The sequence below is a fragment of the Dipodomys merriami genome, unplaced genomic scaffold (genome assembly GCF_024711535.1).
Source record: "Dipodomys merriami isolate MVZ:Mamm:240054 unplaced genomic scaffold, mDipMer1.0.p SCAF_174, whole genome shotgun sequence".
Taxonomy (NCBI): Eukaryota; Metazoa; Chordata; class Mammalia; order Rodentia; family Heteromyidae; genus Dipodomys; species Dipodomys merriami.
Window position 1 is genome coordinate 790,453 of NW_027203093.1, and position 22,636 is coordinate 813,088.

Here is a 22,636-nt window from a genome sequence, read left to right on the forward strand (position 1 = left end):
CCACGGCTCCCCAGTCAGGGGAGAAGCAAGCACCGAAGCTGGCCTGCGTGCACATAATTCGTGAGCTCTGTGATTGTTCCAGGTGACTTTTCCGTATCTGTTTTGTTTTGCCATAGAAGCATTTTGAAAAGTAAGTTGACAACCTTAAAGCAGAAAAGCCTGAGACGGCGATGTGTCCCTGGGAGGTGAAGACGGGAGTGTGGCGAGGGAGTTGCTGCAGTCCACAGCAGGGGACTGGGCGGCATGGGGGGGACTTCCGGTCCCACCGGCAGAGCCTCAGGTTCAGAAGACCTGGCGCTCAGTATCTGGGCATCACCTCCACCCCCCGCGACTCACATGGCCCTGACCCGGCAGAGGAGTCGTCAGCCAGGCCCTCAGGAAGATCCCACCGCTCCCAATGGTGTGTGGATCCCCGAGCAAAGTCCCAGGGTGGCCACGGAAACCCAGCAAGCTGCAGTGCACATCATCCACCCAATCACACCTCGCCGTATGCACAGAGGAGCAGGAAGCTCTGACTCAAGTTGATGAGGGCGAAGCTCACACTCGGCTGGAGGGAGGTAGCAGCGGAGGATGCTGGACGGTCTTGTGCCTGTGGCCTCTGCCCAGTGCAGAGAGGAAGGACCGAGCACACAAAGCCGTGACACAGATGTGAAAGGACTCGGGCCTCCGGAGGTGGACATTGCTGTGTCTATGTCCACTGAAAGCAGGAACAGAGGGGTGCTAGAGAGCACAAAACGGATGGCCACGGGACATCGAACATCAGGAGCAACACGCAGAGCTACTTGGGGAGCAGAGATCAGGAGGACTGTGATTCAAGGCTAGCCCGGGCAGAAAGTTTTTAAAACCTCATCTCAACCAATGACAAGTGGGACAAGGTAGCACGCACCTGCCATCTCAGTGACATAGGACACATGACTAGGAGGACGCCAGTCCAGGCTGGTCAGATTCTATTCAAATAATAACGAAAGCAAAAAGGGCCGAGGGTGTGGCTCAAGTGCTGAGGTGCCTGCCGAGGCAGCACAGGCCCCGAGTTTCAACCCCAGTGCCACCGAAACAAGTAGCAGAAATCAAATGTGGCTAATAACTTCTTTAATTACCTTACACTTAAAATGTTCTCCATGTCCCAAAGACAGGAGAAAGATTTTCAGGCTGGAGTTAATAAAGATCCAACTCTAGGCTGCCTTCGTAAGAAACAGCAGAGACACAGGTAAGAAAGCAGCAAAGGGCGGCACACAGCTCGGAACGGAGAGTCTCGAGAAACAGCGGCTGCTGCGTTTGGACCAGAGAAGGACGTTCACAGCCAAGCATGCTACCCGGAAGGTGTTTTTGTTTGTTTTGGGTTTTTTTTTTTTTTTTTTTGCAATTTCAAACAATGCCCTAAGATAATTAAACATTTTTTTTATTTTAAAGAGAAAAAAGTTTTATTTGAACAAATATAAGCAACAACAAAAAATGGTTATCCCAACAAAATAGAAGATATTTTTTATCTACAAGTGAATTCCTGTGCTGGGGTGGCGCTCAATGTCAGCACCTGCCTCCACGCATGAGCCCTGCAAAGAAGGAAGGAAAGAGGAAGGGAAGAAGGAAATGACAGAGAACAAAAGAGAGAGAAGTTGAGACAGATTGAGACTCTGCAGAGCTTTGTAAGATAATGAAATGGCCTCTAATATTAAAGAGAAATAGCCAGCAAAATGCTTACAATGAGGACATAAAATATTAGCCATTATTTATTAGTTCCTATGTTGAAATCTTGAAAGCTACCAGGATTTTGAAAAGATAATTTCAAAGATAAAGGGTTGACTGCATGCGGACGGACAGAGCACAGGTGTTTATGCACCTAACAACAGAGAACCGGCAGCCACCCAAGGAAAGCAGACAAACCCACAAGACAAGTGGGTGTGAACACCAGTCCTTCAAAAGCTGCTGGAACCAGCAGGGGAGCAATGGGCACAGAGGTATTGATGACAGGATGCATCTGACCTGATGAACAGCTGTTGTTCTTACACACACTGTCTACAGGGCACGGGGCGGCGGGGGGGGGGGCAGGGGGAGGGGGAGGGCATGCAGCAAGGCAGGCTGTGCTCTGGCCACCAGCACCCTCCAAAGGACTCAAGTCATGTGAGGGCTTTCACGGCAAAAGGCCATGAGCACTCCTGGCTAGTGAGGGGAATTTGGCATGGAACCTTCCAGAGCCATGGTATAAGGCATGGCAGCCTGCAAAACGGTGAGCAGGGGTTTCTGTTCATTATACAATACCCCAGTCTCAGATATTTTGTTACAGCAAGGCCAATGGGCTAAGACACGATATGAAGCATGTTCAGAAGCCATGATAGACTTACACTAGCAGTGAGTAGCAATAAGATTCTTTGAAAGTCCCCAGGAGTTTCAAAACTAAATGTCATACTTGTAAATAACCCATGCATCAAAGAAGAAATCCAGAGAGAAACTAGAACGCTCTTTGAGTGGAATGAAAATGAAGCAGAGCTGCCAGGATGGGAGAGGGTAGAGAAAGGCTAACGTGATAAAGGCCAAGACTGGAAAAACACAAACAAAAACAAAAAGCGAGGTCTCAACCAGAGCATTCAGCCTTCAGTTTAAAGAGCCACCAAAGAGAGGGAAAACAAAGATGAAATTAAGCAGCAATGAGGGTACAAAGATGGGAGGGGCAAGACGGGAGAACAGATCACAAGCGGGAAGATGAATGGAGCCACTGGTGTGGTTGGAGCCACGCAAGCCTCCCGCAGATCGATCAAAAACAAAGAAGGCGGACAGGTGCACCTCGGAGTGGCTAGGTGGCGTTCCCCAAGGCAGGCGCTCGGGAAATAGTGAGCTTGATCTCATCATCTGACGGCTTAGAGAATACCACACAGGCGCCCGGGTGCTCCCAGAGGGACAGAGATAGCCAGGAAAGCTCTTTATGTGTGTGAGAAAAATAATTTATATTATGAATCTTCCTACAAGGAAAATGCTCATTTTTGACACAATGGAGAAAGATGGTCTGCTCGAGAAATCATGCTGGCTTAACTGGATACCCATGTGGGAAAAATAAATCCACCCTGCCATCACAGGCTTTAAAGGCAGCTTCAAACCACAGAGAAATGCCGCCGTCAGAGGGTTCAGAGCTAAGGGGAAAGAGCAGGACGGTGACCGGTGCTCCCCGGAGACCTGGACCTTATTACCAACCAAGGCAGAAAAGACAGCTACACCGGATTTTATCAGAGTAAACAGTCACACCCAGAATATGTTTCCAAGAAAACTGGGTGTCAGCAGGAGAAAAACACAACCATCCCAACAGGCACTCACAGGTAACAGAGCTGGAGAAGCAACAAGTGTGTTCAGTTGTGTTAGTCACCAGGGAAATACGCATTCACATCACAGAACAGGCTAAGCAGGGTGGCAAATGCCTTTAATCCCAGAGGAAGGGAAGGAGAGAAGGGGGAGGAAGGGAGGGAGAGAGTGAAGGAGGGAGGGAGGAAGGAGGGAAGGAAGGAAAGAGGGAAGGAAGGGAGGGAGGGAGGGAGGGAGGGAGGGATTGTTCAGTGTTCAGCCCCAGGGTGAGACTTGAACTAGTTCAATGCCTGTCCATTGCCGGGGCACTGGAGCACCGATGCTGGCCATCCTCAGCTCAGAACTCGGCCCCCTGGGCTAGGACTCAGGCTTTGCCCTGGGGCATCCTAACTCGGAGAAGTTACTTAACATTGTGTTCTCTGTGTCTTCGTCTTGAAAGGGTAGCTAATAATCTGGGACGTGAGTTAGAGAAGACTGGGGAAGCACACAGAACATGCCTTCCTTGGGTTGGTAATTACTGTAATGATGATCGTTATTTGATACTGGAGCTTAAGGAAGGAGATCCCTTGGGAGGACAAGGTGGGGCCTCAGGTGGCCTGGCAGCCATGGAGGAGACTCCATCCTCCTGGGATTCCCTCCCCTTTCTCTCTCCCTCTACTCTAAGATGGGATTCCCACCCAGTAATCCAAAGGCTCCTGGGGTCCAGCACTCATTCCTCTTTTCCCAAAGAGGAAGCAGCTTCCAGGAGCCAGGGTCCCCTTTGCCGTTCTGTGAGGGCCCAGGGCGCCCTGGGTGCAGACAGTATGCCAGTCATCATCCCAGGGAGCTGTGAGCGGCTGGTGGGCAGGGCAGCATGGACCGGTGCAGACCTGCGGCGATGGCTTTGGGTGTGCTGGCCTTCACACACAGATGGATGAGAATCCCAGGGCGTGTCAGCCCAGAGACCGTGACTCCTTAACCGAACCCGAGATCACCAGCCGAGGCCTGCTCCCTGCTCGCCAGCCTCTCAGCAGCAGGCTGGGGAGCTAATGGGCCTGCACAGCGTTTAAATCCCACGTCCTAATTATAGTTCAAAGAACCACGTGCAGATTCAAGCATTTTTCTTTTACCATGTTTCCTGATCTTTATGAAGAACTAATTAAAACCTTTTTTTTTCCTGTTGTTGCTTGTCTGACAGTTTTGCCAATTTGCAGTCTGACATGCCGAGCTAATTGGAAGAGAGGGCCGTCCGCGGAGCCTGCTGACTGAGCACCGGGGTCCAGGCTGGGTCCTGAGGTCGAGGTGCAGAGATGAATCAGCCCTTGGATAAAGGGTCAGCGAACATTTACAGGGCCTGCTTGGGGCTTCAACGCATGACCAGATTGAGGACCAAAAGAGCTGAGGCCACATCCAGAGGAATGTGAGCCGGTAGAGCCGTGATGTCTGTCACCCAAGTCCTCTGCGGCCTAACCGATGGGCAGGTGGGGGTACTCTGGGACAGAGGACTCACACACTGGCTCCCTGGCTCCTCCCACGAGGAGCACAAAGCTCAGTGAGATCCCGGGACTCCACAGGCATCACAGGCACCTAAGTGGAGACAGGATCTTATTCCACTCCAAAGTTATGCACCCTCTCTCCACCACACAATGCTAAGCAAACATGGGGCCAGGAAATGAGGGTCGGCATGCACCCTCTGCAAGAAGCATAACCCCCGCCCCCCCCCGCTCCAAGACACCATCTTCTCCTTGTAGGTAAGACAGATGGACAGAGGGAGGCTGGATAGGTGATAGATGATCGATGTGGATAGGCATACGATAGAGATAGATGACAGATCCTCTTTCTCTAGGTGAGAGGTAGACTGCATACAATCTGAAAGGAGAGCAGGAGGAGCACAGACCCCATCATGAGCTTTGTCACCTGTGGAATGGGTCCAGCCTCACCATGACACCTAGAACCTCAGGACCGTGGGGAAGGAGTCAGACACATTCATTGCCCCCACCTAGAGATGCTGGGGTCCCCTCTCTGCTGTCCCCTCAGCCACGGTGGGACTTTCCCCTGGGAAGCACCCGTGCCCCGCCTCCCAGTGCCTGACCCCTCCTGTAGGGCTGTGCGTGGACAGCAGAGGCCCTGCCGCTGGGCACACGTGGCTGGCACAGGGAGGCAGACGTGGAGGCTGGAGCAGGAGCAGGCTGCCTGGCAGGGGAGAGGCAATTCCCTTCTAAGGTGGCCAGGAGCACAAGCACTGTGCAGTGCTGAACCCTGGCTGGCAGCATGCTGGGCAGGTCACGGGCCCTGTGCAAATGGCCAGCCTTGCCCCCCTTCCTCCAGGCCTCTCAGCTCCACCCTCCTGTACAGATGGGATCCAGCATGTCACGTGATGTGTGAGATTTAATGGGTGGTAAAACAGCAATTAAACACACAGGCTGATGTAGCCAAACGCTGAGCCATAAATTGTACGTTGAACACATCCTCTGAGCTTGCAATAGGATCCTGGCTGGTGTGAAGTCACACTCAGCACCATGGACAGCACAAGAGGGGTGCGTTGCAGAGCTGAGGGCCCCAGACCAGGGAGCTCCTTGGGGCCCCAGGCAGCCTCTCGCCAGGTCTCCTGCACTCACATTCCTTTTCTCTGGTGCTGGAGAATCATGAAATGCTGTTGTCACTATCTTTCACGTAACAGGGTGCATTTGCACGCATGTGTATATATTCATATGTGTACATGTGGGTCAGTATTGTGTATGTGTGTGCATGTTTGTATAGTGCACACTGCAGAATGTATACATACATACGTGACTGTGTATGTATACACGTGCACGCACCTGTATACATGCAGTACGTATAGATTGTATGTGCATGTGTGTGCATGTACATGTGTGCTTATGCAGCTGTGTGCATGTGTGGTGCATAGTGTATACATGCATGACTATGTGTATACCCACATGTGCCTGTAGACATATAGTCCGTGTAGATGTGTCTACACACATGTGCTCCATGCACCTGTAAAGTGACCTGCACTCCTCCGCCCTTTATTCATGGCCCCTCCCCTCTGAAAAAACTGCCTGATTCTGTGTGCTCTCGCTCCCCTGCTGCCCGCCACACTCCCGGCAGAGCCGCTCCCAGCATCCACCCACCTGTGCGCAGCTCCAGTGTCCATCCCAGCAGCCCAGCCTCATGCCTGAATGTACCTGAGCTTTCGCCAGGCCCCGCCTGTGCACAGCACGCTTCCAGCCAGCTTCCAGGCCGTGCCCAGCTCTTGGCTTTGCTCCAGCCCTGGCTCTTCTCTGCAGGTCTCCTGGGATTTCTTGCCAGTCCCGCAATGTTCTCTCCACTCACTTGCTGGATTGAATTAGTGTCCCAGCCTGAATGGCCTTCTAATCTGCAGAACTGTGGCTATGTCCAGAGCCCAGCCTAGAAGTCTGAATGGCACCCACGCCAACACGCCACTGCAGCCGCTCCTCGGCTTCCCCGATGCGCCCAGAACCTGCACCTGTTCTGCCTGTTTTCAAAATACCATTACTTCCCGATTCCAGTCACCGTTCCTGATCCAGAAAGTTCTCCATCGTTGTTGGGAAAAGAATCTGAGGATGAAGATGAGAATGAAGAGAAAGTTGGCACTCTTGTCCAGGAACCTGGTAGGTCTATTAGCAGAGATCATCATTTCATGAGTGCAGTAGGAAAGGAATGAACAATGTTTTCCATGGAATGTTTAGAAAAATAAAGACAGTGATACTGTTGACTATTCTAAAATGGTAGTGAGAAGGAGTGAGTTACAGAACTTGCTATTTTGATGCGAAGAGGCCCGCGGCTGGAGCCCACTTTTGCTTCTTCCCAGATGACCATCTTTGCTTCCGTGATCACCATGCACAAGGTGGCCTCCTTCACCGGCCATCTTCCCTCCCTTCCTCCACTTCTGTGTGCCCTTGTGTCTCGCCACGGCCACCCAATGACATTTCAGATCTGCAGTCATCTATGCTTTACCCTGGGGCCTCCGGCAGCAGTGGCTCACAGGGAAGCCTGTGACCGGACGAGTGCCCGCTCTCTATCCCGTGCCACAACTCTGTTCTCCCCAACTCCGTGATTTTAAATATAGATTTGTCTTTGAATATACTATTCCTTTCTAAAAGGCTTGAAGAAAGGCTCCATCTCACAGTAAAATAACACCAAAATACCCCCACCCCCAAAGAAAAGACTCTAAACAACAACAAAAAGACTTTGAGGATGGGCACAGAAGAGATTTAGGCAGGAGCAAAGCCAAGCCAGGTGAAAGTGTGCTGTGTGTGCAGCTCAAGCCAGTGCAGCTGGGGTCCAAGACCTCACAGCAGGGGGGGTGGAAGGGCTGGCTCCTCCCAGAAGCTAGGTTAATACATCCTCCAGAGACCGGGGGGTCGTGGGTCACCAGTGCCTCCATGTCAGGTAGGCGCGTTCTTGGCCTTGGATGATGGGAGGGTGGGGGTGGGAGGGGCGCTGTCATTTCCCATGGGCTCTGGGGACTGTAGGTCAGCAAGGCCCTGCTGTGCGTCCCAGGGCCTGCTGTGTGTCCCAGGCCATGCAGGACTCTTTGCCAGCACCCAAGCCACAGCTCTCAGCCATCCGGTGTCCTGGACCCTGCCTGACCCTCAGTGTACCAGCATCTGAGCCCAGCAGCTGGACCTTGGCTCTCAATGTGTGTGTACTCTCTCTCCCTCTCTCTTTCTTCCTCTCCCTCTCTCCTCCCTTTCTCTTTCTCCCTCTCCCTCTCTCTCTCCCTCTCCCTCTCTCTTTCTCCCTCTCCTACTTTCTCTCTCCTCCCTCTCTCTCCTCCCCCTCTCTTTCTTTCTCTCTCTTTGGCTCTCTCTCTATGTTTCTCTCTCCAGCTCTGGGTCTTCCCGTGTCTCTGTCTCCCTCTCGTCTCTCCCTCTCTCTCTCCCTCTCCCTCCCCATCTCTGTGCCTCCCTCTCCCTCTCTCTCCCCCTCTCCCTCCCTGTCCCTCCCTCTCTCTCCCTGTCCCTCCCTCTCCCTCCCTGTCCCTCCCTCTTCCTCTCTCTCCATCTCTGTCCCTCTCCCCCTCCCCCTCTCTGTCCCTCCCTCTCCCTCTCTCTCCCCCTCTCTCTCCCTGTCCCTCCCTCTTCCTCCCTGTCCCTCCCTCTCCCTCCCTGTCCCTTCCTGTCCCTCCCTGTCCCTCCCTCTCCCCCTCCCCCTCCCTGTCTCTCCCTCTCCCTCTCTCTCTTCCTCTCCCTCCCTGTCCCTCCCTCTCCCTCTCTCTCCCTCCCCCTCTCTGTCCCTCCCTCTCCCTCTCTCTCCCCCTCCCCCTCCCTGTCTCTCCCTCTCTCTCTCCCTCTCCCTCCCTGTCCCTCCCTCTCCCTCTCCCTCCCTGTCCCTCCCTGTTCCTCCCCCTCCCTCTCTCTCCCCCTCCCCATCTCTGTCCCTCCCTCTCCCTCTCTCTCCCCCTCCCCCTCTCTGTCCCTCCCTCTCCCTCTCTCTCCCCCTCCCCCTCTCTGTCCCTCCCTCTCCCTCTCTCTCCCCCTCCCCCTTCCTGTCTCTCCCTCTCCCTCTCTCTCCCCCTCCCCCTCTCTGTCCCCTCTCACCCACCACCCCAGGTCCAGCACAGCCCCCTCTTGCCTCCCATGCCCCACGTTTTCGTCTCACTTAGAATGCAGCCCAAGTTCTTATCACAGCCTGCAGGGTCCTGTGTGACCCGATGTGCCTCACACACACACACACACACACACACACTCACACACCCACATGCTCACATACATACACACTCATGTCCTCTCACACACACACACGTTCTCACACGCTCACACACATACATACGCATATTCTCACACATACACACACACATACACTCACATTCTCACACAATACACACTCACATACACACACACTCGCATGCTCACATTCTCACGCACACATAAACACGGTCACACGCTCACATTCACACACACACACTTTCCCAAATCAAGTCCCCTCCCAGCCGCGTGCCCTCTGTTGCCGGGAGCCTTCCCCACCGCCTGGGTGCCCTTCGCCTTGGGCTCTTGGGTGGGTGGGGAGCGCGGCCTGGGCTAAGGAGCACCTGGATCCTCATTCACACAAGTGGGCTATGATCGCCAGCTATTCCGGGAAGCGCCACACCCCGTGAGCACACGGGGCCCTTTCCCAGCTCCCTGAGCCTGACTGTGGCCAAGGGGAGTCATTGGTTGCAGTGATTGCTCAAGAAGTTGCCTTCCTCCGAGGGGGAAGTGGGATTCCAGCTGCCCTTTAAGTGTCCAGAGAGCTCTAATTTAATTATCAATTGAACAATAGCTCGATGGGCGCTCTGGTTTTATCGGCATGCCTGTACCACATATAAGTACGGACACATGCGTACTCTTTCTAAGTGGCTATAAATAATGAATAAACCAATATGCTGACACGTCGTACTTTAGACCTCGAAATGCAATCGGTTGCTTATCGGGCCGCGTGGAGATGTGTGGCGGCCGCGGCGGCACACCGCTGCCCACTCACCGTCCAGAACCTTTGCAGAACCCGCGCCACGCCGCGCCGTGAAGCTGCCCCCCTCCCCATCAGCTGCGCCCGGGATATTTATGAGTTAGGCCGACTGTTAACAACTTGGCCCTGCAGCAATTAATATTTATATTTGCAGTACCCAGCGCTGATAATGGACAGCTAACAGGCCTGGTTAATTGGTTCGCCACCCCCACCTTCTTACTGTATCTTTCCTGACCAGTGGAGGCGTCTTTCCCAGGGAATCTTATAATGGGCTTTTCATGTGTTGGTGATTTTAATTACCTTTTTATTGCTATGCAAATCTCTCTTCCTTTAATCTGCCTGCTAAGAGGAGGGGGAACAGTGTAGACAGAGGGAAGACTGTGCTGGGCAGGCTGTGGGCCAGAGAGGGCTGTGGGCCAGAGAGGTGGGCGTGAAGGCAAGGCCGAGGGTCGCACAGCCTCTGGGCTGGACAGGGCGCTTGGGGCAGGCCCTATGGGAGGCACAGAGGGGCAGACGGAGCAGGGGATCCTGTTGGGACAGGACGATCATCACGTGACTGGCTTATCCTTCTCTGGGGTTGGCCTCCAGGAGAGGGAAGAGCATGGTAGGGTACAGCTCGACCAGGTGGGCTGAGCCACGGAGAGCCATGCACACCTGTTCTGTCCACCCTTCCTGGGGGGTACGTGGGGGAGAAACGACCCTGAGTCCTGGTCCCTGGAGAGCCGCTCAGGACTTCTGTTCAGCAAGGAGCACAGGGCGGGGAAGGGAAGGGTCACTGCTGCCACACCAGCTCGGGTGTCCCGCCTGCAGGACCACATCTGCAGCTCAGGCATGCTCCAGACCCCAGCTACGTGCAGGAAGGGCTGCAGCCTGGAACTCAAAGGCATGCCCGGGTGTGGCACCAGGGCACCGTACCTCATTCAGGCCAACATTCAGTAGTTCAAGGCTTCCATCTCCTTCATTCTAGAACATTCTAGACTGCCAATGGGACACATTGTTCTTCCAGCAACCAGTGCAGAGGAAGAGGCAGCCCTTGAACCCATGGATCACTTCAAAGAGGAAGGACCTGAGACAGGAGGACAAGGCTCCGAGCACGCCTCCAGCGAGCGGGCTGGACCCAAGGAGGCCATGTGGGTCTCTGTGGCTGTTCTGGGAAACTTGCAGCTCGGGGAGAATTAGAATTTTAGGGAGGATGCTGATAATCAGGTGGAAATAAGGACCACTCCAGCGGGCAGGAAGCACCCAGCTCGTGGCTGGACAGCCCGGGGCCACAGGGCTGTTCTGCTCACAGCCCCAAGGCCTCCAGGTTGTCCCCACTGCAAACGCCCACTCCCCACGCACCCCATCCTGTCATCTCTGAATTCCAGGAGGTTTTGTGGAAGTCAAGCAGGTCAAAAAAGCCCAAGGATAATTTTTCAGTGGCTTGTTACATGACTACTTTAATGTGGGTTCAGCAAATATAGCAATTGTCCAGGCGCTGGTGGCTCACACCTGTAATCCTAGCTACTCAGGAGGCTGAGATCTGAGGATCATGGCAGGAAAGTCTGTGAGACTCCTATCTCCAATAAACCACTAGAAAACTGGAAGTGGCGCTGTGGCTCAAGTGGTAGAGTGCTAACCTTGAGCTGAAGAACTGAGGGGCAGAGCCCAGGCTCAGAGTTCAAGCCCCACGACCGACAAAAAAAGAAAGAAAGAAAGAAAGAAAGAAAGAAAGAAAGAAAGAAAGAAAGAAAGAAAGAAAGAAAGAAAGAAAGAAAGAAAGAAAGAAAGAAAAAAAGATAATATAGTAATTATATCAAACTTAAGACTCTGTGGTATTAGTTAGTCATAAGGTATCTGCCTAACGCCTAAAGAAGATTATGAAAGCCAGGTCTGGTGGTGCATGCCTGTAATCTTTCATCTTTGCTACTCAGGAGGCAGAAGCAGGAAGACCCGGTCTTCAAGAGCAAAGTTAGCAGTGAGGCCTTGCCTCAAAAATTGGAAGCGAAAGGTCTGGGGCACAGCTCAAGTGGCTGAGTGCCCGTCTAGCATGGGACAGGCCCTAGCTCCAGCCCCCAGAACAGTCAATAAATGAATAATAAATGCATGGGCAGGTTTAAATTAAAATGAAGGGATAGAAACAGCAAACCAAACTGAGAAGAAAAGCTGGATCAACATTGGAGAACAGAGTGATACAGGAAAGCAGCCGGTGTGGGGATGTGGGGCTCCAGGCGCGTCCCCACGTGTGGGTGCCATGCCCTGGGATGGCACCTCAGCCCGCCAGGGCTCTGCCCACGCGTCCACAGACACCGTGCCATGACCCGGCCCAACAGCCAGGCCACGCCAACTTCACACAGAGGGCAATCTATATTTCACAAGGCGTGCTCTACATGCGTGCGTGTGCACACTCACACACACACTCCCATCCTATAAATCAATTAATTCCTACAACTGGGTAAACTGTGAGGAAACATTCAATAACTCCCCCTAAGTGTTCCGTGCGGGCCCCTCCATGGCTCATTAGATTATATGAGGTGTGGGTAATTACCCGGAGAAGTATATCCTTCCCGAGCCGCCCAATTTCCCTCCTCGGTCCTCAGCTTCCTTTCAGGCAAAAGAGAAGGGCTCAGGGCACCAGGGCCATGCAGGCCCATGGGCATGGGGGCTCGTGTGTGGGTATGTCTCTGCGGGGCACAGGCTCTCCTTTGCCGATAGTGAGAAGAAAGACAAAGGATACGTGAGCCCCGGGCCTCGGGGTTCGCTTCCCACGGCCTCCATCAGGCTTCATTTTCCTCTCTGTGGCCAGAGTGGGGTGGTGGTGTGGGGTGCAGATCCCCACAAGTGGAACAGAGCCAGGGCCACCATAAGGAGGATACCCGCCATGGCCTGGCTGTTGGTGAGCCCTGGCTCAGCCACCTGGGGTCTCCCCACAGGTAGGAAGGGGTTCTGGGGCGAGATGGCTAGGGAGTGGCATCAGTCCTCTTCCCCTCAAAGCTATCTCCATCCCGGGGCTGAACAGCAGCACTCCCCCAGACCCATGTCCATCCAGCCCTTCAGAACGTGTCCCAGTGTGGAAGACATAATTAGCCAGAGGGGTCCATGCTGGGGAGGGGTCCAGGCTGGGGAGGGGTCCAGGCTGGGGAGGGATGGTCCCAGTCCAACGGCAGGTATCCTTGGGAGAGGAGAGGCAGGAGCATGCTGAAGGCTGTATGGGACAGGGGCCAAGGTCGGAGTGAGACAGCACAGTGACCATCCCTCAGGAGCAAGAGGAGCCTAGAATAACTCCCAGGGCGGGCAGGAGGAGCCCCCAGCCTCTACCTGGACTGGGCCCTCCAGCTTCCAGAACTGAGAATAACTTCCTACCACTGCAGCCACAGTCTATCAGTTTATTATAAGGACCAAGGAGCAGCGGTGGACTTGGGGTTCCCTCTCCACCTCTGATTCCAGTGAAGATCCAGGCATCTGGGGGTAAAGGGATATTTGGGGTCCTGAAGAGCTGTTCTGGTCACTGACATATGGCCTGCTCCGTGGCTGTGCCCGTTGCCCTTTGGGGAGGGAGGGAGAGGGTCTGTGCAGCCCAGCTGGGCTGAGGGAGGCTGGAGAAGGGTGCTGGACCCTCGGGATAGGCCAGGCCGGAGCAGGTCTTGGAGGAAGCCCAGCCTCACAGGGGCTGTGACCAAGGCCAAGGGTCATGTCCTCTAGTTAGGCAGAGGGGCCCTCATGGGGCCACTCAGGCAGGGCTCTTCTAGGCACGGGACCCTGAGGGAGTCTGCTCCCTTCTCCTGGAAGAGGCCAGGCTTCAGAGCAGCACTGGGCCCCAGATCGAGAGCTAGAAGAGGAGGTGTGAGAGTCAGCAAAGGGTGCAGCTCCCAGGAGCCCAGAGACGGTGGCCTGCATGTCACCCAGCCTGGAGCCTCAGGCCCAGGCCCTTGCCCAGATCCCCAGGCTCTGAGAACGTCTTTGGATTGACAGCAGCCGCTGCTTTACCTCTGCTGAGACCGGCTCCCTCGCTGGCATGCTGGGAATCGCCAGACTCCCATCACTGGCCGCCATGCTGAAGAAGTGAGGACAGACACGCGGCACGGCCCCACACCAATGGGGACTAGGGTCAGAGGCGGGCAGTGGCAAAGAGAACCAGAAGGGGGAGTTGGGTCAGAAGTGTAGCCTGGCTCAACTCAACAGCCAAGGTTGGCTGAAGGACGTGTGCAGGATGGAGCTGTGGTCAGAGGGTTCCCCCCTAGGCGTGGAGAAAGACAGAGGCACCGAGTCCTCTTGCTTCTTCCCATCCCTCAAGGCCATCCAAAGCCAGCTCCAGAAGGCTCCAGGTCAGACTCCCTCTGGAAACGGCTTCCCAACAGGCCCTCTCACCCCTTGCTTCTCTGCCTTCAGCCCTGTCCCCTGTGGGCCGCCAGCTGGCACCAGTAATTAGTGGCTGTCTTGCTCAGACAGCCAGCCGTCTGAGTCACTTCCTAGGAAGTCCCTGTGTCTTTTCCTCATTAGCCACCCATTCACGGAGTCAAAACACTGGCCAACAGCAAGACAGATGAAGGGCCGCTCCCAGCCCCGGACCTGCAGCTGAGAGGAGCGGAGCGGGCGTCTGGCCCCCACCGCCAGCTCATTCCTACAGAGACGATCTGGAGACGGAGGGGACCCAGGGCCCACCGTGCTGCTCTGGAGTTCTCTGGGTCCCACAAAGGAGGGCAGACCTTCCTCCGTCTGGTGAGCTAGCTCCTTGCCGGGGACAGTTCCACGGTGCATGGGCATGTCAGAGCCTGCAGCCTCTGCCCTCAGCCGGTTCTGTTCTCCTAACCTCCCCGGCCACTCCAAAGGCTCAGCCTGAGACGGAAGCGGCATCCACAACCCAGACACGGACACAAGCATTCACACGGGAGCAGCCTGAGGCCAGCCCAGGCCCCCGGTCCTGGCCGTCTGCCAGCGGCTTCTCATGCTTCCTGGCGGTCCTGGAGTCAGTGCATCGCGTGGCTGCAAGGTCTTGGGTTTGGTGAAATGCAGCCGGTGTGTTTGGCGACTTCTTTCACAATGTTCACCACTGCACAAAACCAGGCAGAAAAGCACCACCCGCCTTCAACCACGTCAAAGGTGGAGGGCATGCCTGCTCTCCGTGCTCCTGCCAGTGCCAGTCTGTCGCTGTGATTCATTCTGAGATTCCTTAGCCACCGTGTCTGTCTGTCAGGGGAAGAAGGCCTGTTGGGCATGATGGCTTGCTCCTGTGCTCTGGCCGTGGGGGACAGCACCCACCTTCAAAGGCTGCCTCTCCACGCAGCTCCTGGCCCCACTGCAGTGGACCTTGGGATGGCCAGCTGCTCTACCTGTCAGAGGGAAGCTGGACCATGGGGCAGGTGGAGGAAGGCTGCCCCAGGGCCAGAGCCCTGTGCTCACCTGAGGACAAGCCCACTGCCGATCCGTCACCCACCCTCCACATCTAGAACAGCATCTAGCCCTCTCCCCAGTAGCCCCAACCAGGTACAAGCCAGGGACCACTTCTGTGGCCCAGAGCCCTTCAAAAGCATCCCAACTATGCCAGGCACAGGCTTCTCATGCCTGTCATCCTAGCTCCTCAGGAGGCTGAGATCTGAGGATGGCGGTTCAAAGCCAGACCAGGCAGGAAAGTCTGTGAGACTCTTATCTCTAATAAACCACCCAAAAGAGCCAGAGGTGGATCTGTACTGAAGTAGTAGGGCACTATCCTTGAACAGAAGAAGCTCAGGGACAGTGCACAGGGCCCAAAGTCAAGGATCAGGACCCACACAAGAGTATCCCAGCTGGCCAGCCACAGGTCTGTGCTCTCCTGGCCCTCCCTTCCCTCAGAAAGCCTGGTGCAAGGACGCTCTTCCAGCTCCTTCTCCCTCCGATGGCTGTGCTTCAGGGGCCTGCCGGAGTCACCTCCAAGCCCGTGGCCATCCTTCCTCCCCTGTGGCCATTACCTCCAGGCCGGTGTGTCCTGCCACACTGACTCACCCTAAGACAGACGCATCTCCACACACAGGCTCCGCACTGGAGGGCATCCTACACACTCCCTGCCTGGAACAGAGATCATGGATGGACAAGTCCCCCACAGGGGGTGCGTCAGCCTGGTGGGGCCCTTGGGCCGGCAGCACCCCACCCCTCTCCACCCCTGTCTGGTTGAGTCAGGAATTCAAGACCACTTCCCAGCTAGGAGTGGGCACCAGTCCTGCCCTAGCCAGCCAGGCCACAGTCCCAGGACCTTGGGGTCCCAAGAGGCCCCGAGTCAGGGTAGGTGGCACTGGCTGTGGAGGTCAGCACGGGCAGCAGGCTCCTACCTGAGGGCCGGCACAGCTCTGTCCTGACCACTCCTTCCAGGCCTTCCTGAGAAACTCTGCTCTCAACTGGGGGCTGTGTGTATGCTCTAAGGTCCCTGGCCAGCAGAGAACAGGGGTCAGGCAGCACCCCGCCTTCCACTGCTCAGCCTGCAGGCTGAGGCTCGCACAGTAACCCGGCACCCAGCAAGTGATCTGGGTCTGTGCGTCTCCCTGAAGTCCAGCTGGCACGTATCCCCGTCCCCAGCCAGTGCCTCGCCACCTCCACCATCTTGCCCACCTCCCACACAGATGTCCCTGCTTGTCCCTGTCCCCTCCTCTCTCGGTTCTGCTCCAGGCCCACCGCTCACCCTGCTCCTGGCTGTGCAGGCCTTTGCATCTGCTATGCTGCCCCTGAACGGCCTTCTCACCCCCTCCACCTGCAGCCTTCAGAGCGGCGTCCTCTCTCCAGGCTGATGGCCGGTGGCTCCTTGCCTTGTCTCACCTGGAGACCCTAGCAGTCCACAGAGCCTTCCCGTGAGCCCCTGCAGCAAGCTGCAGACAGCAGCGGCTGAGACAGAGAGGTCTGGTGCGCTTCCTCTGGTGCCAGGCTGGGGATGGCAGAGCTAACTGGAAGGGGCAGGGGCAGGGGGAGGGGCGGGGGGGGCTGTGTGTCCTGTGTGTCCCGTGTGTCCTGCTTCTGGCCCAGGGACCTCCCATTTGGACTCCCAACTCGCGGGGAGCCAAACACGATTTTTGGCTGGCCTCACGGAGGCGGACCCAAAAGCCCAGGCTGCCATGTGCGAAGTCTCCTCCTGCTCCTCCTTTGTGATTTTTTTTGAGCTAAAAATAAAGTCCCCGGAGACCCAGCCGCTGCCTTTGTGGCTGCTATTGAAACGTGATGAGCGCCTGATCAGAATTATTAGGCATTGTTGACAGAGGAGGCGACCCAGCACTTATCTCCCAGAGACTTTAAAACCGTGCCTCTTCCCTTTGTGCCAGGGCAAAGCAATAATTTAGATAATTGGACACTGAAATGAGTTGGAGGCGAGTCGCTGTGGCTTTGGGCCTCCGCGATACCTCTGTATTGTGCAGGAAGAATGGGATCAGAAGAAGAAAGCTCCGCTCACACAAAGACCCCAGGCAGGCCGAGTCCGGTCCCCCCGCGACGCGTCCATCTCCGGACTCCTCCTGCAGAATCAGTATTATCATCCCTGCGCCGCATGCCCCCCGCCCCCCCCCCCCCCCGTGGCCTGGGAGCCGTGGGCATTCTTTCTACCCCACAAGGGAGGCTGGCCAGCTGGGAGGGGGCGTGTGGCCTCCAGAGAAGAGGGACCCTCCCAGAAGGAGGACTGGCCCAGGGCAGGCAGTATTGGCTTTGAGGAAGGATCTCTACCTAGCCCAAGTTTTAAGTTGTAAGGTCTGGGAAGGAAGAACATCATGCCCCTGGCCACACGCCTCTCCCAGCCCCACCCCCACCCATGGCCCCACCCCACGTCAGACGAAGCCACTTCCTCCCAGCCTTCCTGCTCTCCTCCCAGGCTCCTCCTCCCCACCCCAACCTCCTGACACACGCTCATTTCCTTTCCTGTTCCAATGGCCAGAGTTAATGTTGGTGAAATACTAACACCATGAGGCCATCTCCTAGCTCCTGGTCTCCTGGAGCCTGCCCATCACCCAAGAACGCAGGCACAGGGTCTAACCACCCTCCATGCTGCCTGGTCCACTGCCTCCGGCCTCCAGCCTCCCAGCCTCAACCCCTCAGCCACCGAGGCAGAGAATGTCCACCCTGTCCCAACCTTCCCTTTCAGGAAATAAGCTAGACACCCACCTGGAAAGCCTACCGTCTCCTGCTTCTGCCCACCTGAGGGAGGCGTCACACCTTCCCGCCTGTCTGCCAGAGACGTCTCCACTTCCTGAGTGGAGGAGGTGCTCTCAAGGACAGGCTGGTGCAGGCCGGCATCACAGCCCCCACCGCCTCGCCTCTGCCTGACGCAGCTGGGTTCCATTATCTACTCACCTGCGCCTCTCAGATTCCCCACAGAGCCCCCTTCCAGGGTTCAGACCTGGCCGAGCCCCTCCCTTGTCTAGATCCCTGCTGGGTGGCACCAAACTGTGGATTCTGTGCGCTCTGTGAGCCCCAGGACGGGGCAAGAAACCTGGGCCCAGGAGAGCCCCACTGGCCCACCATTTCAGCCTCTTAAGATCACGTGTACGCATCTTCCTCAGGCCGGGCTGCGCTATGAGGGTTCCGTGTCCCCAACACACATCCAAACCCCCACCCCCACCCCCAGGGACCCCCAGGCCTGGGCAAAGCCCACCTTGGTCTCCCCCAGCCATGTGAACACATCCCGTCCATCCCCTCTTCCTACCAAACAGCCCATAAAAACTGAAATAATAAAATGTCACTTAGCACTCAAGAAATTCTTACTTAGAATATATCCTTTGCAGCTAAGGAAAGTCTCCAGATTTGAAGCTAGCACGAGTCACCACCTTGGATTTAGTGGCAGTCGAATGACAGAGCTCAGACTCAGACATGGGAGCCTGGATGCAGACCCCTGTCCCACACCAGCCACCACCACCTCGGTCTCTTTCCTATTCTTGTGCTGTTCTGGAAAAGACTGGGCATCTGAGTTTGGTTGCCTTGGCTACATTCAACCACAATAACATGAAGGGCATGATATTAAATTAATTAATAAAACATCAGGAATGCAGCAAGCAGTCAATGAACCTACTCACCTACTAATCCAATATGTATCGATCCACCCACTCACCAGCTAGGCATCTACCCACAATCTACCCAACCATCTACGTACCCACCTATCCATCCACCTATCCAACACCAATCCACCACCATTTACCACTCACCATCTACCCACCAATCCACCAACTCACCATCGATCTACACACCAACCATTATCTGCCCACCTACCTACCCATCCACCATCTATCCATCGTCTGTCCACCGTGTGTCCATCCACCTGTCCAGTCATCTGTGTGCCCACCTACCATCAATCCACCCATCCACAATCTACCTGCTCATCCATCATCCATCTATTAGCCCTCTGGCCACCCTGTGGTCATCTCTCTGTGCATCCTCCATCTGTCCATCCTTCTCCCCTCCCTTCACCAGTATTTACGGTGATCAACTTAGTGACAGAATCAGGTTCCAACTCCACCTGTTTCCAAAGCCCTAGACTGAGGCTCAGGGTGACATGTGGCATGGTGATACCGGCTGTTCCCAGGGGAAAGGTTTGTCCTCAGTGACTAGATGGCCTTGATGGATACCACTGGTCCCCTCCCTTCTTGGCTCCACCCTCTGAGCCTGGGTGGAGCCTCATGACTAGTGAGGGTGGTAGGAGTTATACAGAGGGCTTGCTCAGAGCACAGACCAGAACAGTTACTGCCAGGTGCAGGCCATCCATCTCGGCCAGCTGTAGCAAGTAGATGTTGGAGGAGCAGCCATGGGGCCATGTTGGTCACTGATTGCTGTGTTGTGAGCCAAGATCCTGCTGACCTACGAGGGCATCAGAAATAGACTGCTGTTCCCTGACGATGTGGAGAGCCAGGGCTATGCTCGCACATCACAGCCCAGCCCGTCTGAGGACACAGGGACCCCAGTTTCCGTGGAAGTGTCTTCATACCCTCCTCACTTCTGTAGCTGTGTCCTAGGGCTGCTGGAATGAATGCCTGCACATGTGGGCTCGGGAGGCCGAGGTCTGGCTTCTGGTGGCTCTGAGGGGCTCCGTGCCCGCCTCGCAGGGGCACTCCTGGTTCACCGCCACACTTCTGCCCCCGTGTTCACATGGAGTCTTCCCTGTGTCTGCATGCAGTCCTGTGTGTACGGACAGTGGGTTTGGATCTGGGACCTGCCATAGCCTGGTGTGACCCTGTGCTAACTCATGACTTCTGCAAAGACCTTCTCTCTGAAGAACGTCATGTTGTGAGGCTCTAGGTAGGCCCTTGGGGGGAATGCTGCTCCGCCCAGTACAGCCCCCCCAGCTCTGCTCAGAAAAGACTTGCTTTTGCCAGTCCTGTGCTGGCATTTGTGGGGGGGGGAATGAAGAATTCCACAGCAGGGGGCACAGCGGGGCGACACACTTGGATGATATGTATAGCGGCAGAGGAGCTCTCAGACGAGGGGGGGGGAGCAAGCAGGCTCCGGTGCCAGCATTGAACTCAGATGACCTTGACCCCCAGAGCCCCACGGCCCCCTGTCTCCAGCCCCAGCCCCAGGCTGGCACCGGGCGGGGCTCTGCAAGAGCCGCGGGGCTCATCACCAGTTCCCGCGCGCGCGCGCCCGCTGTCTCTTGCCATCCTCACCGCTCGCAGGGACCATCTGTGAGGGATACCGGGCCAGGTCGGCGTGGCGGCCACCCAGCTGGCACGGCCGGCGAGCTGCTCGGCGGCGCTGGCCCAGGCGCCAGGCTCCGCGCGCGCGTCTCGGCTCCCGATGGCACCACTGGGCCCATCCGTCACGCCAAACTCCCTGTGTGTGTGTCAGCCCCGCGCAGCGGGAAACTGCACAGAACGTATGGCTTCCTCTGGCTCTCAACCTGGTCTTGTGGTGGCAGCTCCAGCTCACCAGGGGCTCACTGGGGGCTGGCGAGGGGCGCGGCTCCCCTCCCAGCTGGGCGCAACCACGCTTGCCAGCTGCTCCTGGGAATCCCAACCCGGCCTCCCCCCCCTCCCCACAGAGGGGCCAGCCCCCTTCCCAGAGGGGCCTCAGGGAATTCACCTGACCAGGACCCCAGTGGAACGGGTCATTAGCAGCTAGATGTGAGAAGGCTTTGCTGAGTGTGACAAGGGTCTGTGAAACACACCTGCCAGGCGAGGAAAGGTGGAAGGCAGAGAGGAAGATGCTTCATCTCCAGGCAGGAAGCCCTGGTCAGGAGAGGCCTCCTGCTGCTTTGACCACTGATATGTGTGTGCCATGTGTGTGCATAGGTAACAAAGCACAGGTAACTGCGCTGCTGGAGTGTGCTGGCAGTGAAGGGAGGTGTCCATGTATGTGTAATTCCTGTGGGGGAAGAAGGAGGCGGGCCCTGAGGTGCGGCTCCACAGAGACCGGGCGCTAAGATCCACTAGGGACTGAGCAGCAAGGCCGTGGTGCTTTCCCACAGGCAGATGCACCAGGAAAGTGGTGGAGACCCGGGGCCTTCGGTGCCCAGGCTCCGCATCCCACGGGGCTTCCGAGTGGTGCCTTTCCCTCTTAGGAGCTCCAAGGACTGGGATGAATATTTTTTGGCGGGGGCGGAGGGGGGGAGGAGGTGGTCCGGTCGTGGGGCCTGAACTCTGGGCCTGGGCGCTGTCCCTCAGCTCTTCAGCTCAAGGCTAGCGCTCTACCACTTGAGCCACGGCGCCACTTCCGGCTTTTTTTCTTTTTCCTTATGTGGTGCTGAGGAATCGAACTCAGGGTCTCATGCATGCAAGGCAAGCGCTCTACCACTGAGCCACCTTCCCAGCCCTGAATCTTGAGGTTTAGTCTTGGTTTGGGCCTAATGCTGCCATCAGGCAGGCAGTGGGGCAAAACAAAAACAACAACACAAGTCTAGGGTCTGCCCTGGGTGTTTCCTGGAGACTGTTCACAATGGCCTCCTGCTTCCTGCGGCCTCCCTCTTGCGGTCCTCCCTTCCCAGCTCCTCCTACAGGCGACCTGGGGTGGAGCGGACCTGTCCTTGGCATGCCCGCCATCTCCTTCTCCCAGGACCCTGCAGGAGGGGGCAGGAGGCTCCGCAGAGAGCTGCCCTGCAGAGCTGGGCTCCGGTGCCAGTCCCCGTGTTGGCTTCACTGTGTCCTGCCCCCACCTCCCCCCCGACACACCGAGGGGAAGGGGGAGTGGCCAGGCCTTCAATGCCCAGCCCTGAAGGTTCTCTGGAAAGAACAAGAGGAGGAAGCGCAGAGCCATCAGGAACACAACGGCCGTTTCAGTTCCACCTTGGCCCTGGACTGGCTGGCTGTGTGCACCAAACAAACAAATTAACTTCTCTGAGCCTATTTCCCAAACTGCAAATTGAGGATAATAACAGGAACCAGGCCCAGAATGAGGATTACATGAGATCGTTCATTTGGCAGGAAAGGGTCTGGCCCAACCATGGAAACCACCGCTCCCCGACGGTGCCTGTGGGAAAAGCCTCAGGTGACGGACCTGCTCTGCCAAGCTTCCCCCACAGCTCCTCAAGTTTATCTCATTCATCTCCAGATGGCTCTGAGCCGGGCGTCCCCCTGTGAGGTGACCCGCGTGCCTCCGGCTAAAGGACCGGCCCAGGTCATGTCCAGGGCAGGCCCCGCTGTTCTCCCTGCACGGCCTGAATCCTCGCGCCCCACGGGCCCGCGCGTGTCCAGAAGAGCGCATAATTAGGAGGGATTTATACCCTGAGCTCCTCATGAGGAAGTTTGTCCAACAGTACACACTATCCTTGAGATTATGGCTTTGAAAAAGACAGAGTGACATTCTGCAAATGGATTTTTCTTATTATTTCCCTCTATAAAGCCGGAACATAACATTAAATCACAGCCCTGGGAAGAGGCATGGCGGAGCCCGATGATGAACGGCACACGCGGCGTTCTGGTGGCTTAACCTAACCCTGGGACTACATCATTAACACCGAGCTTAATGCCCTGGATCCGGGATGGAAAAC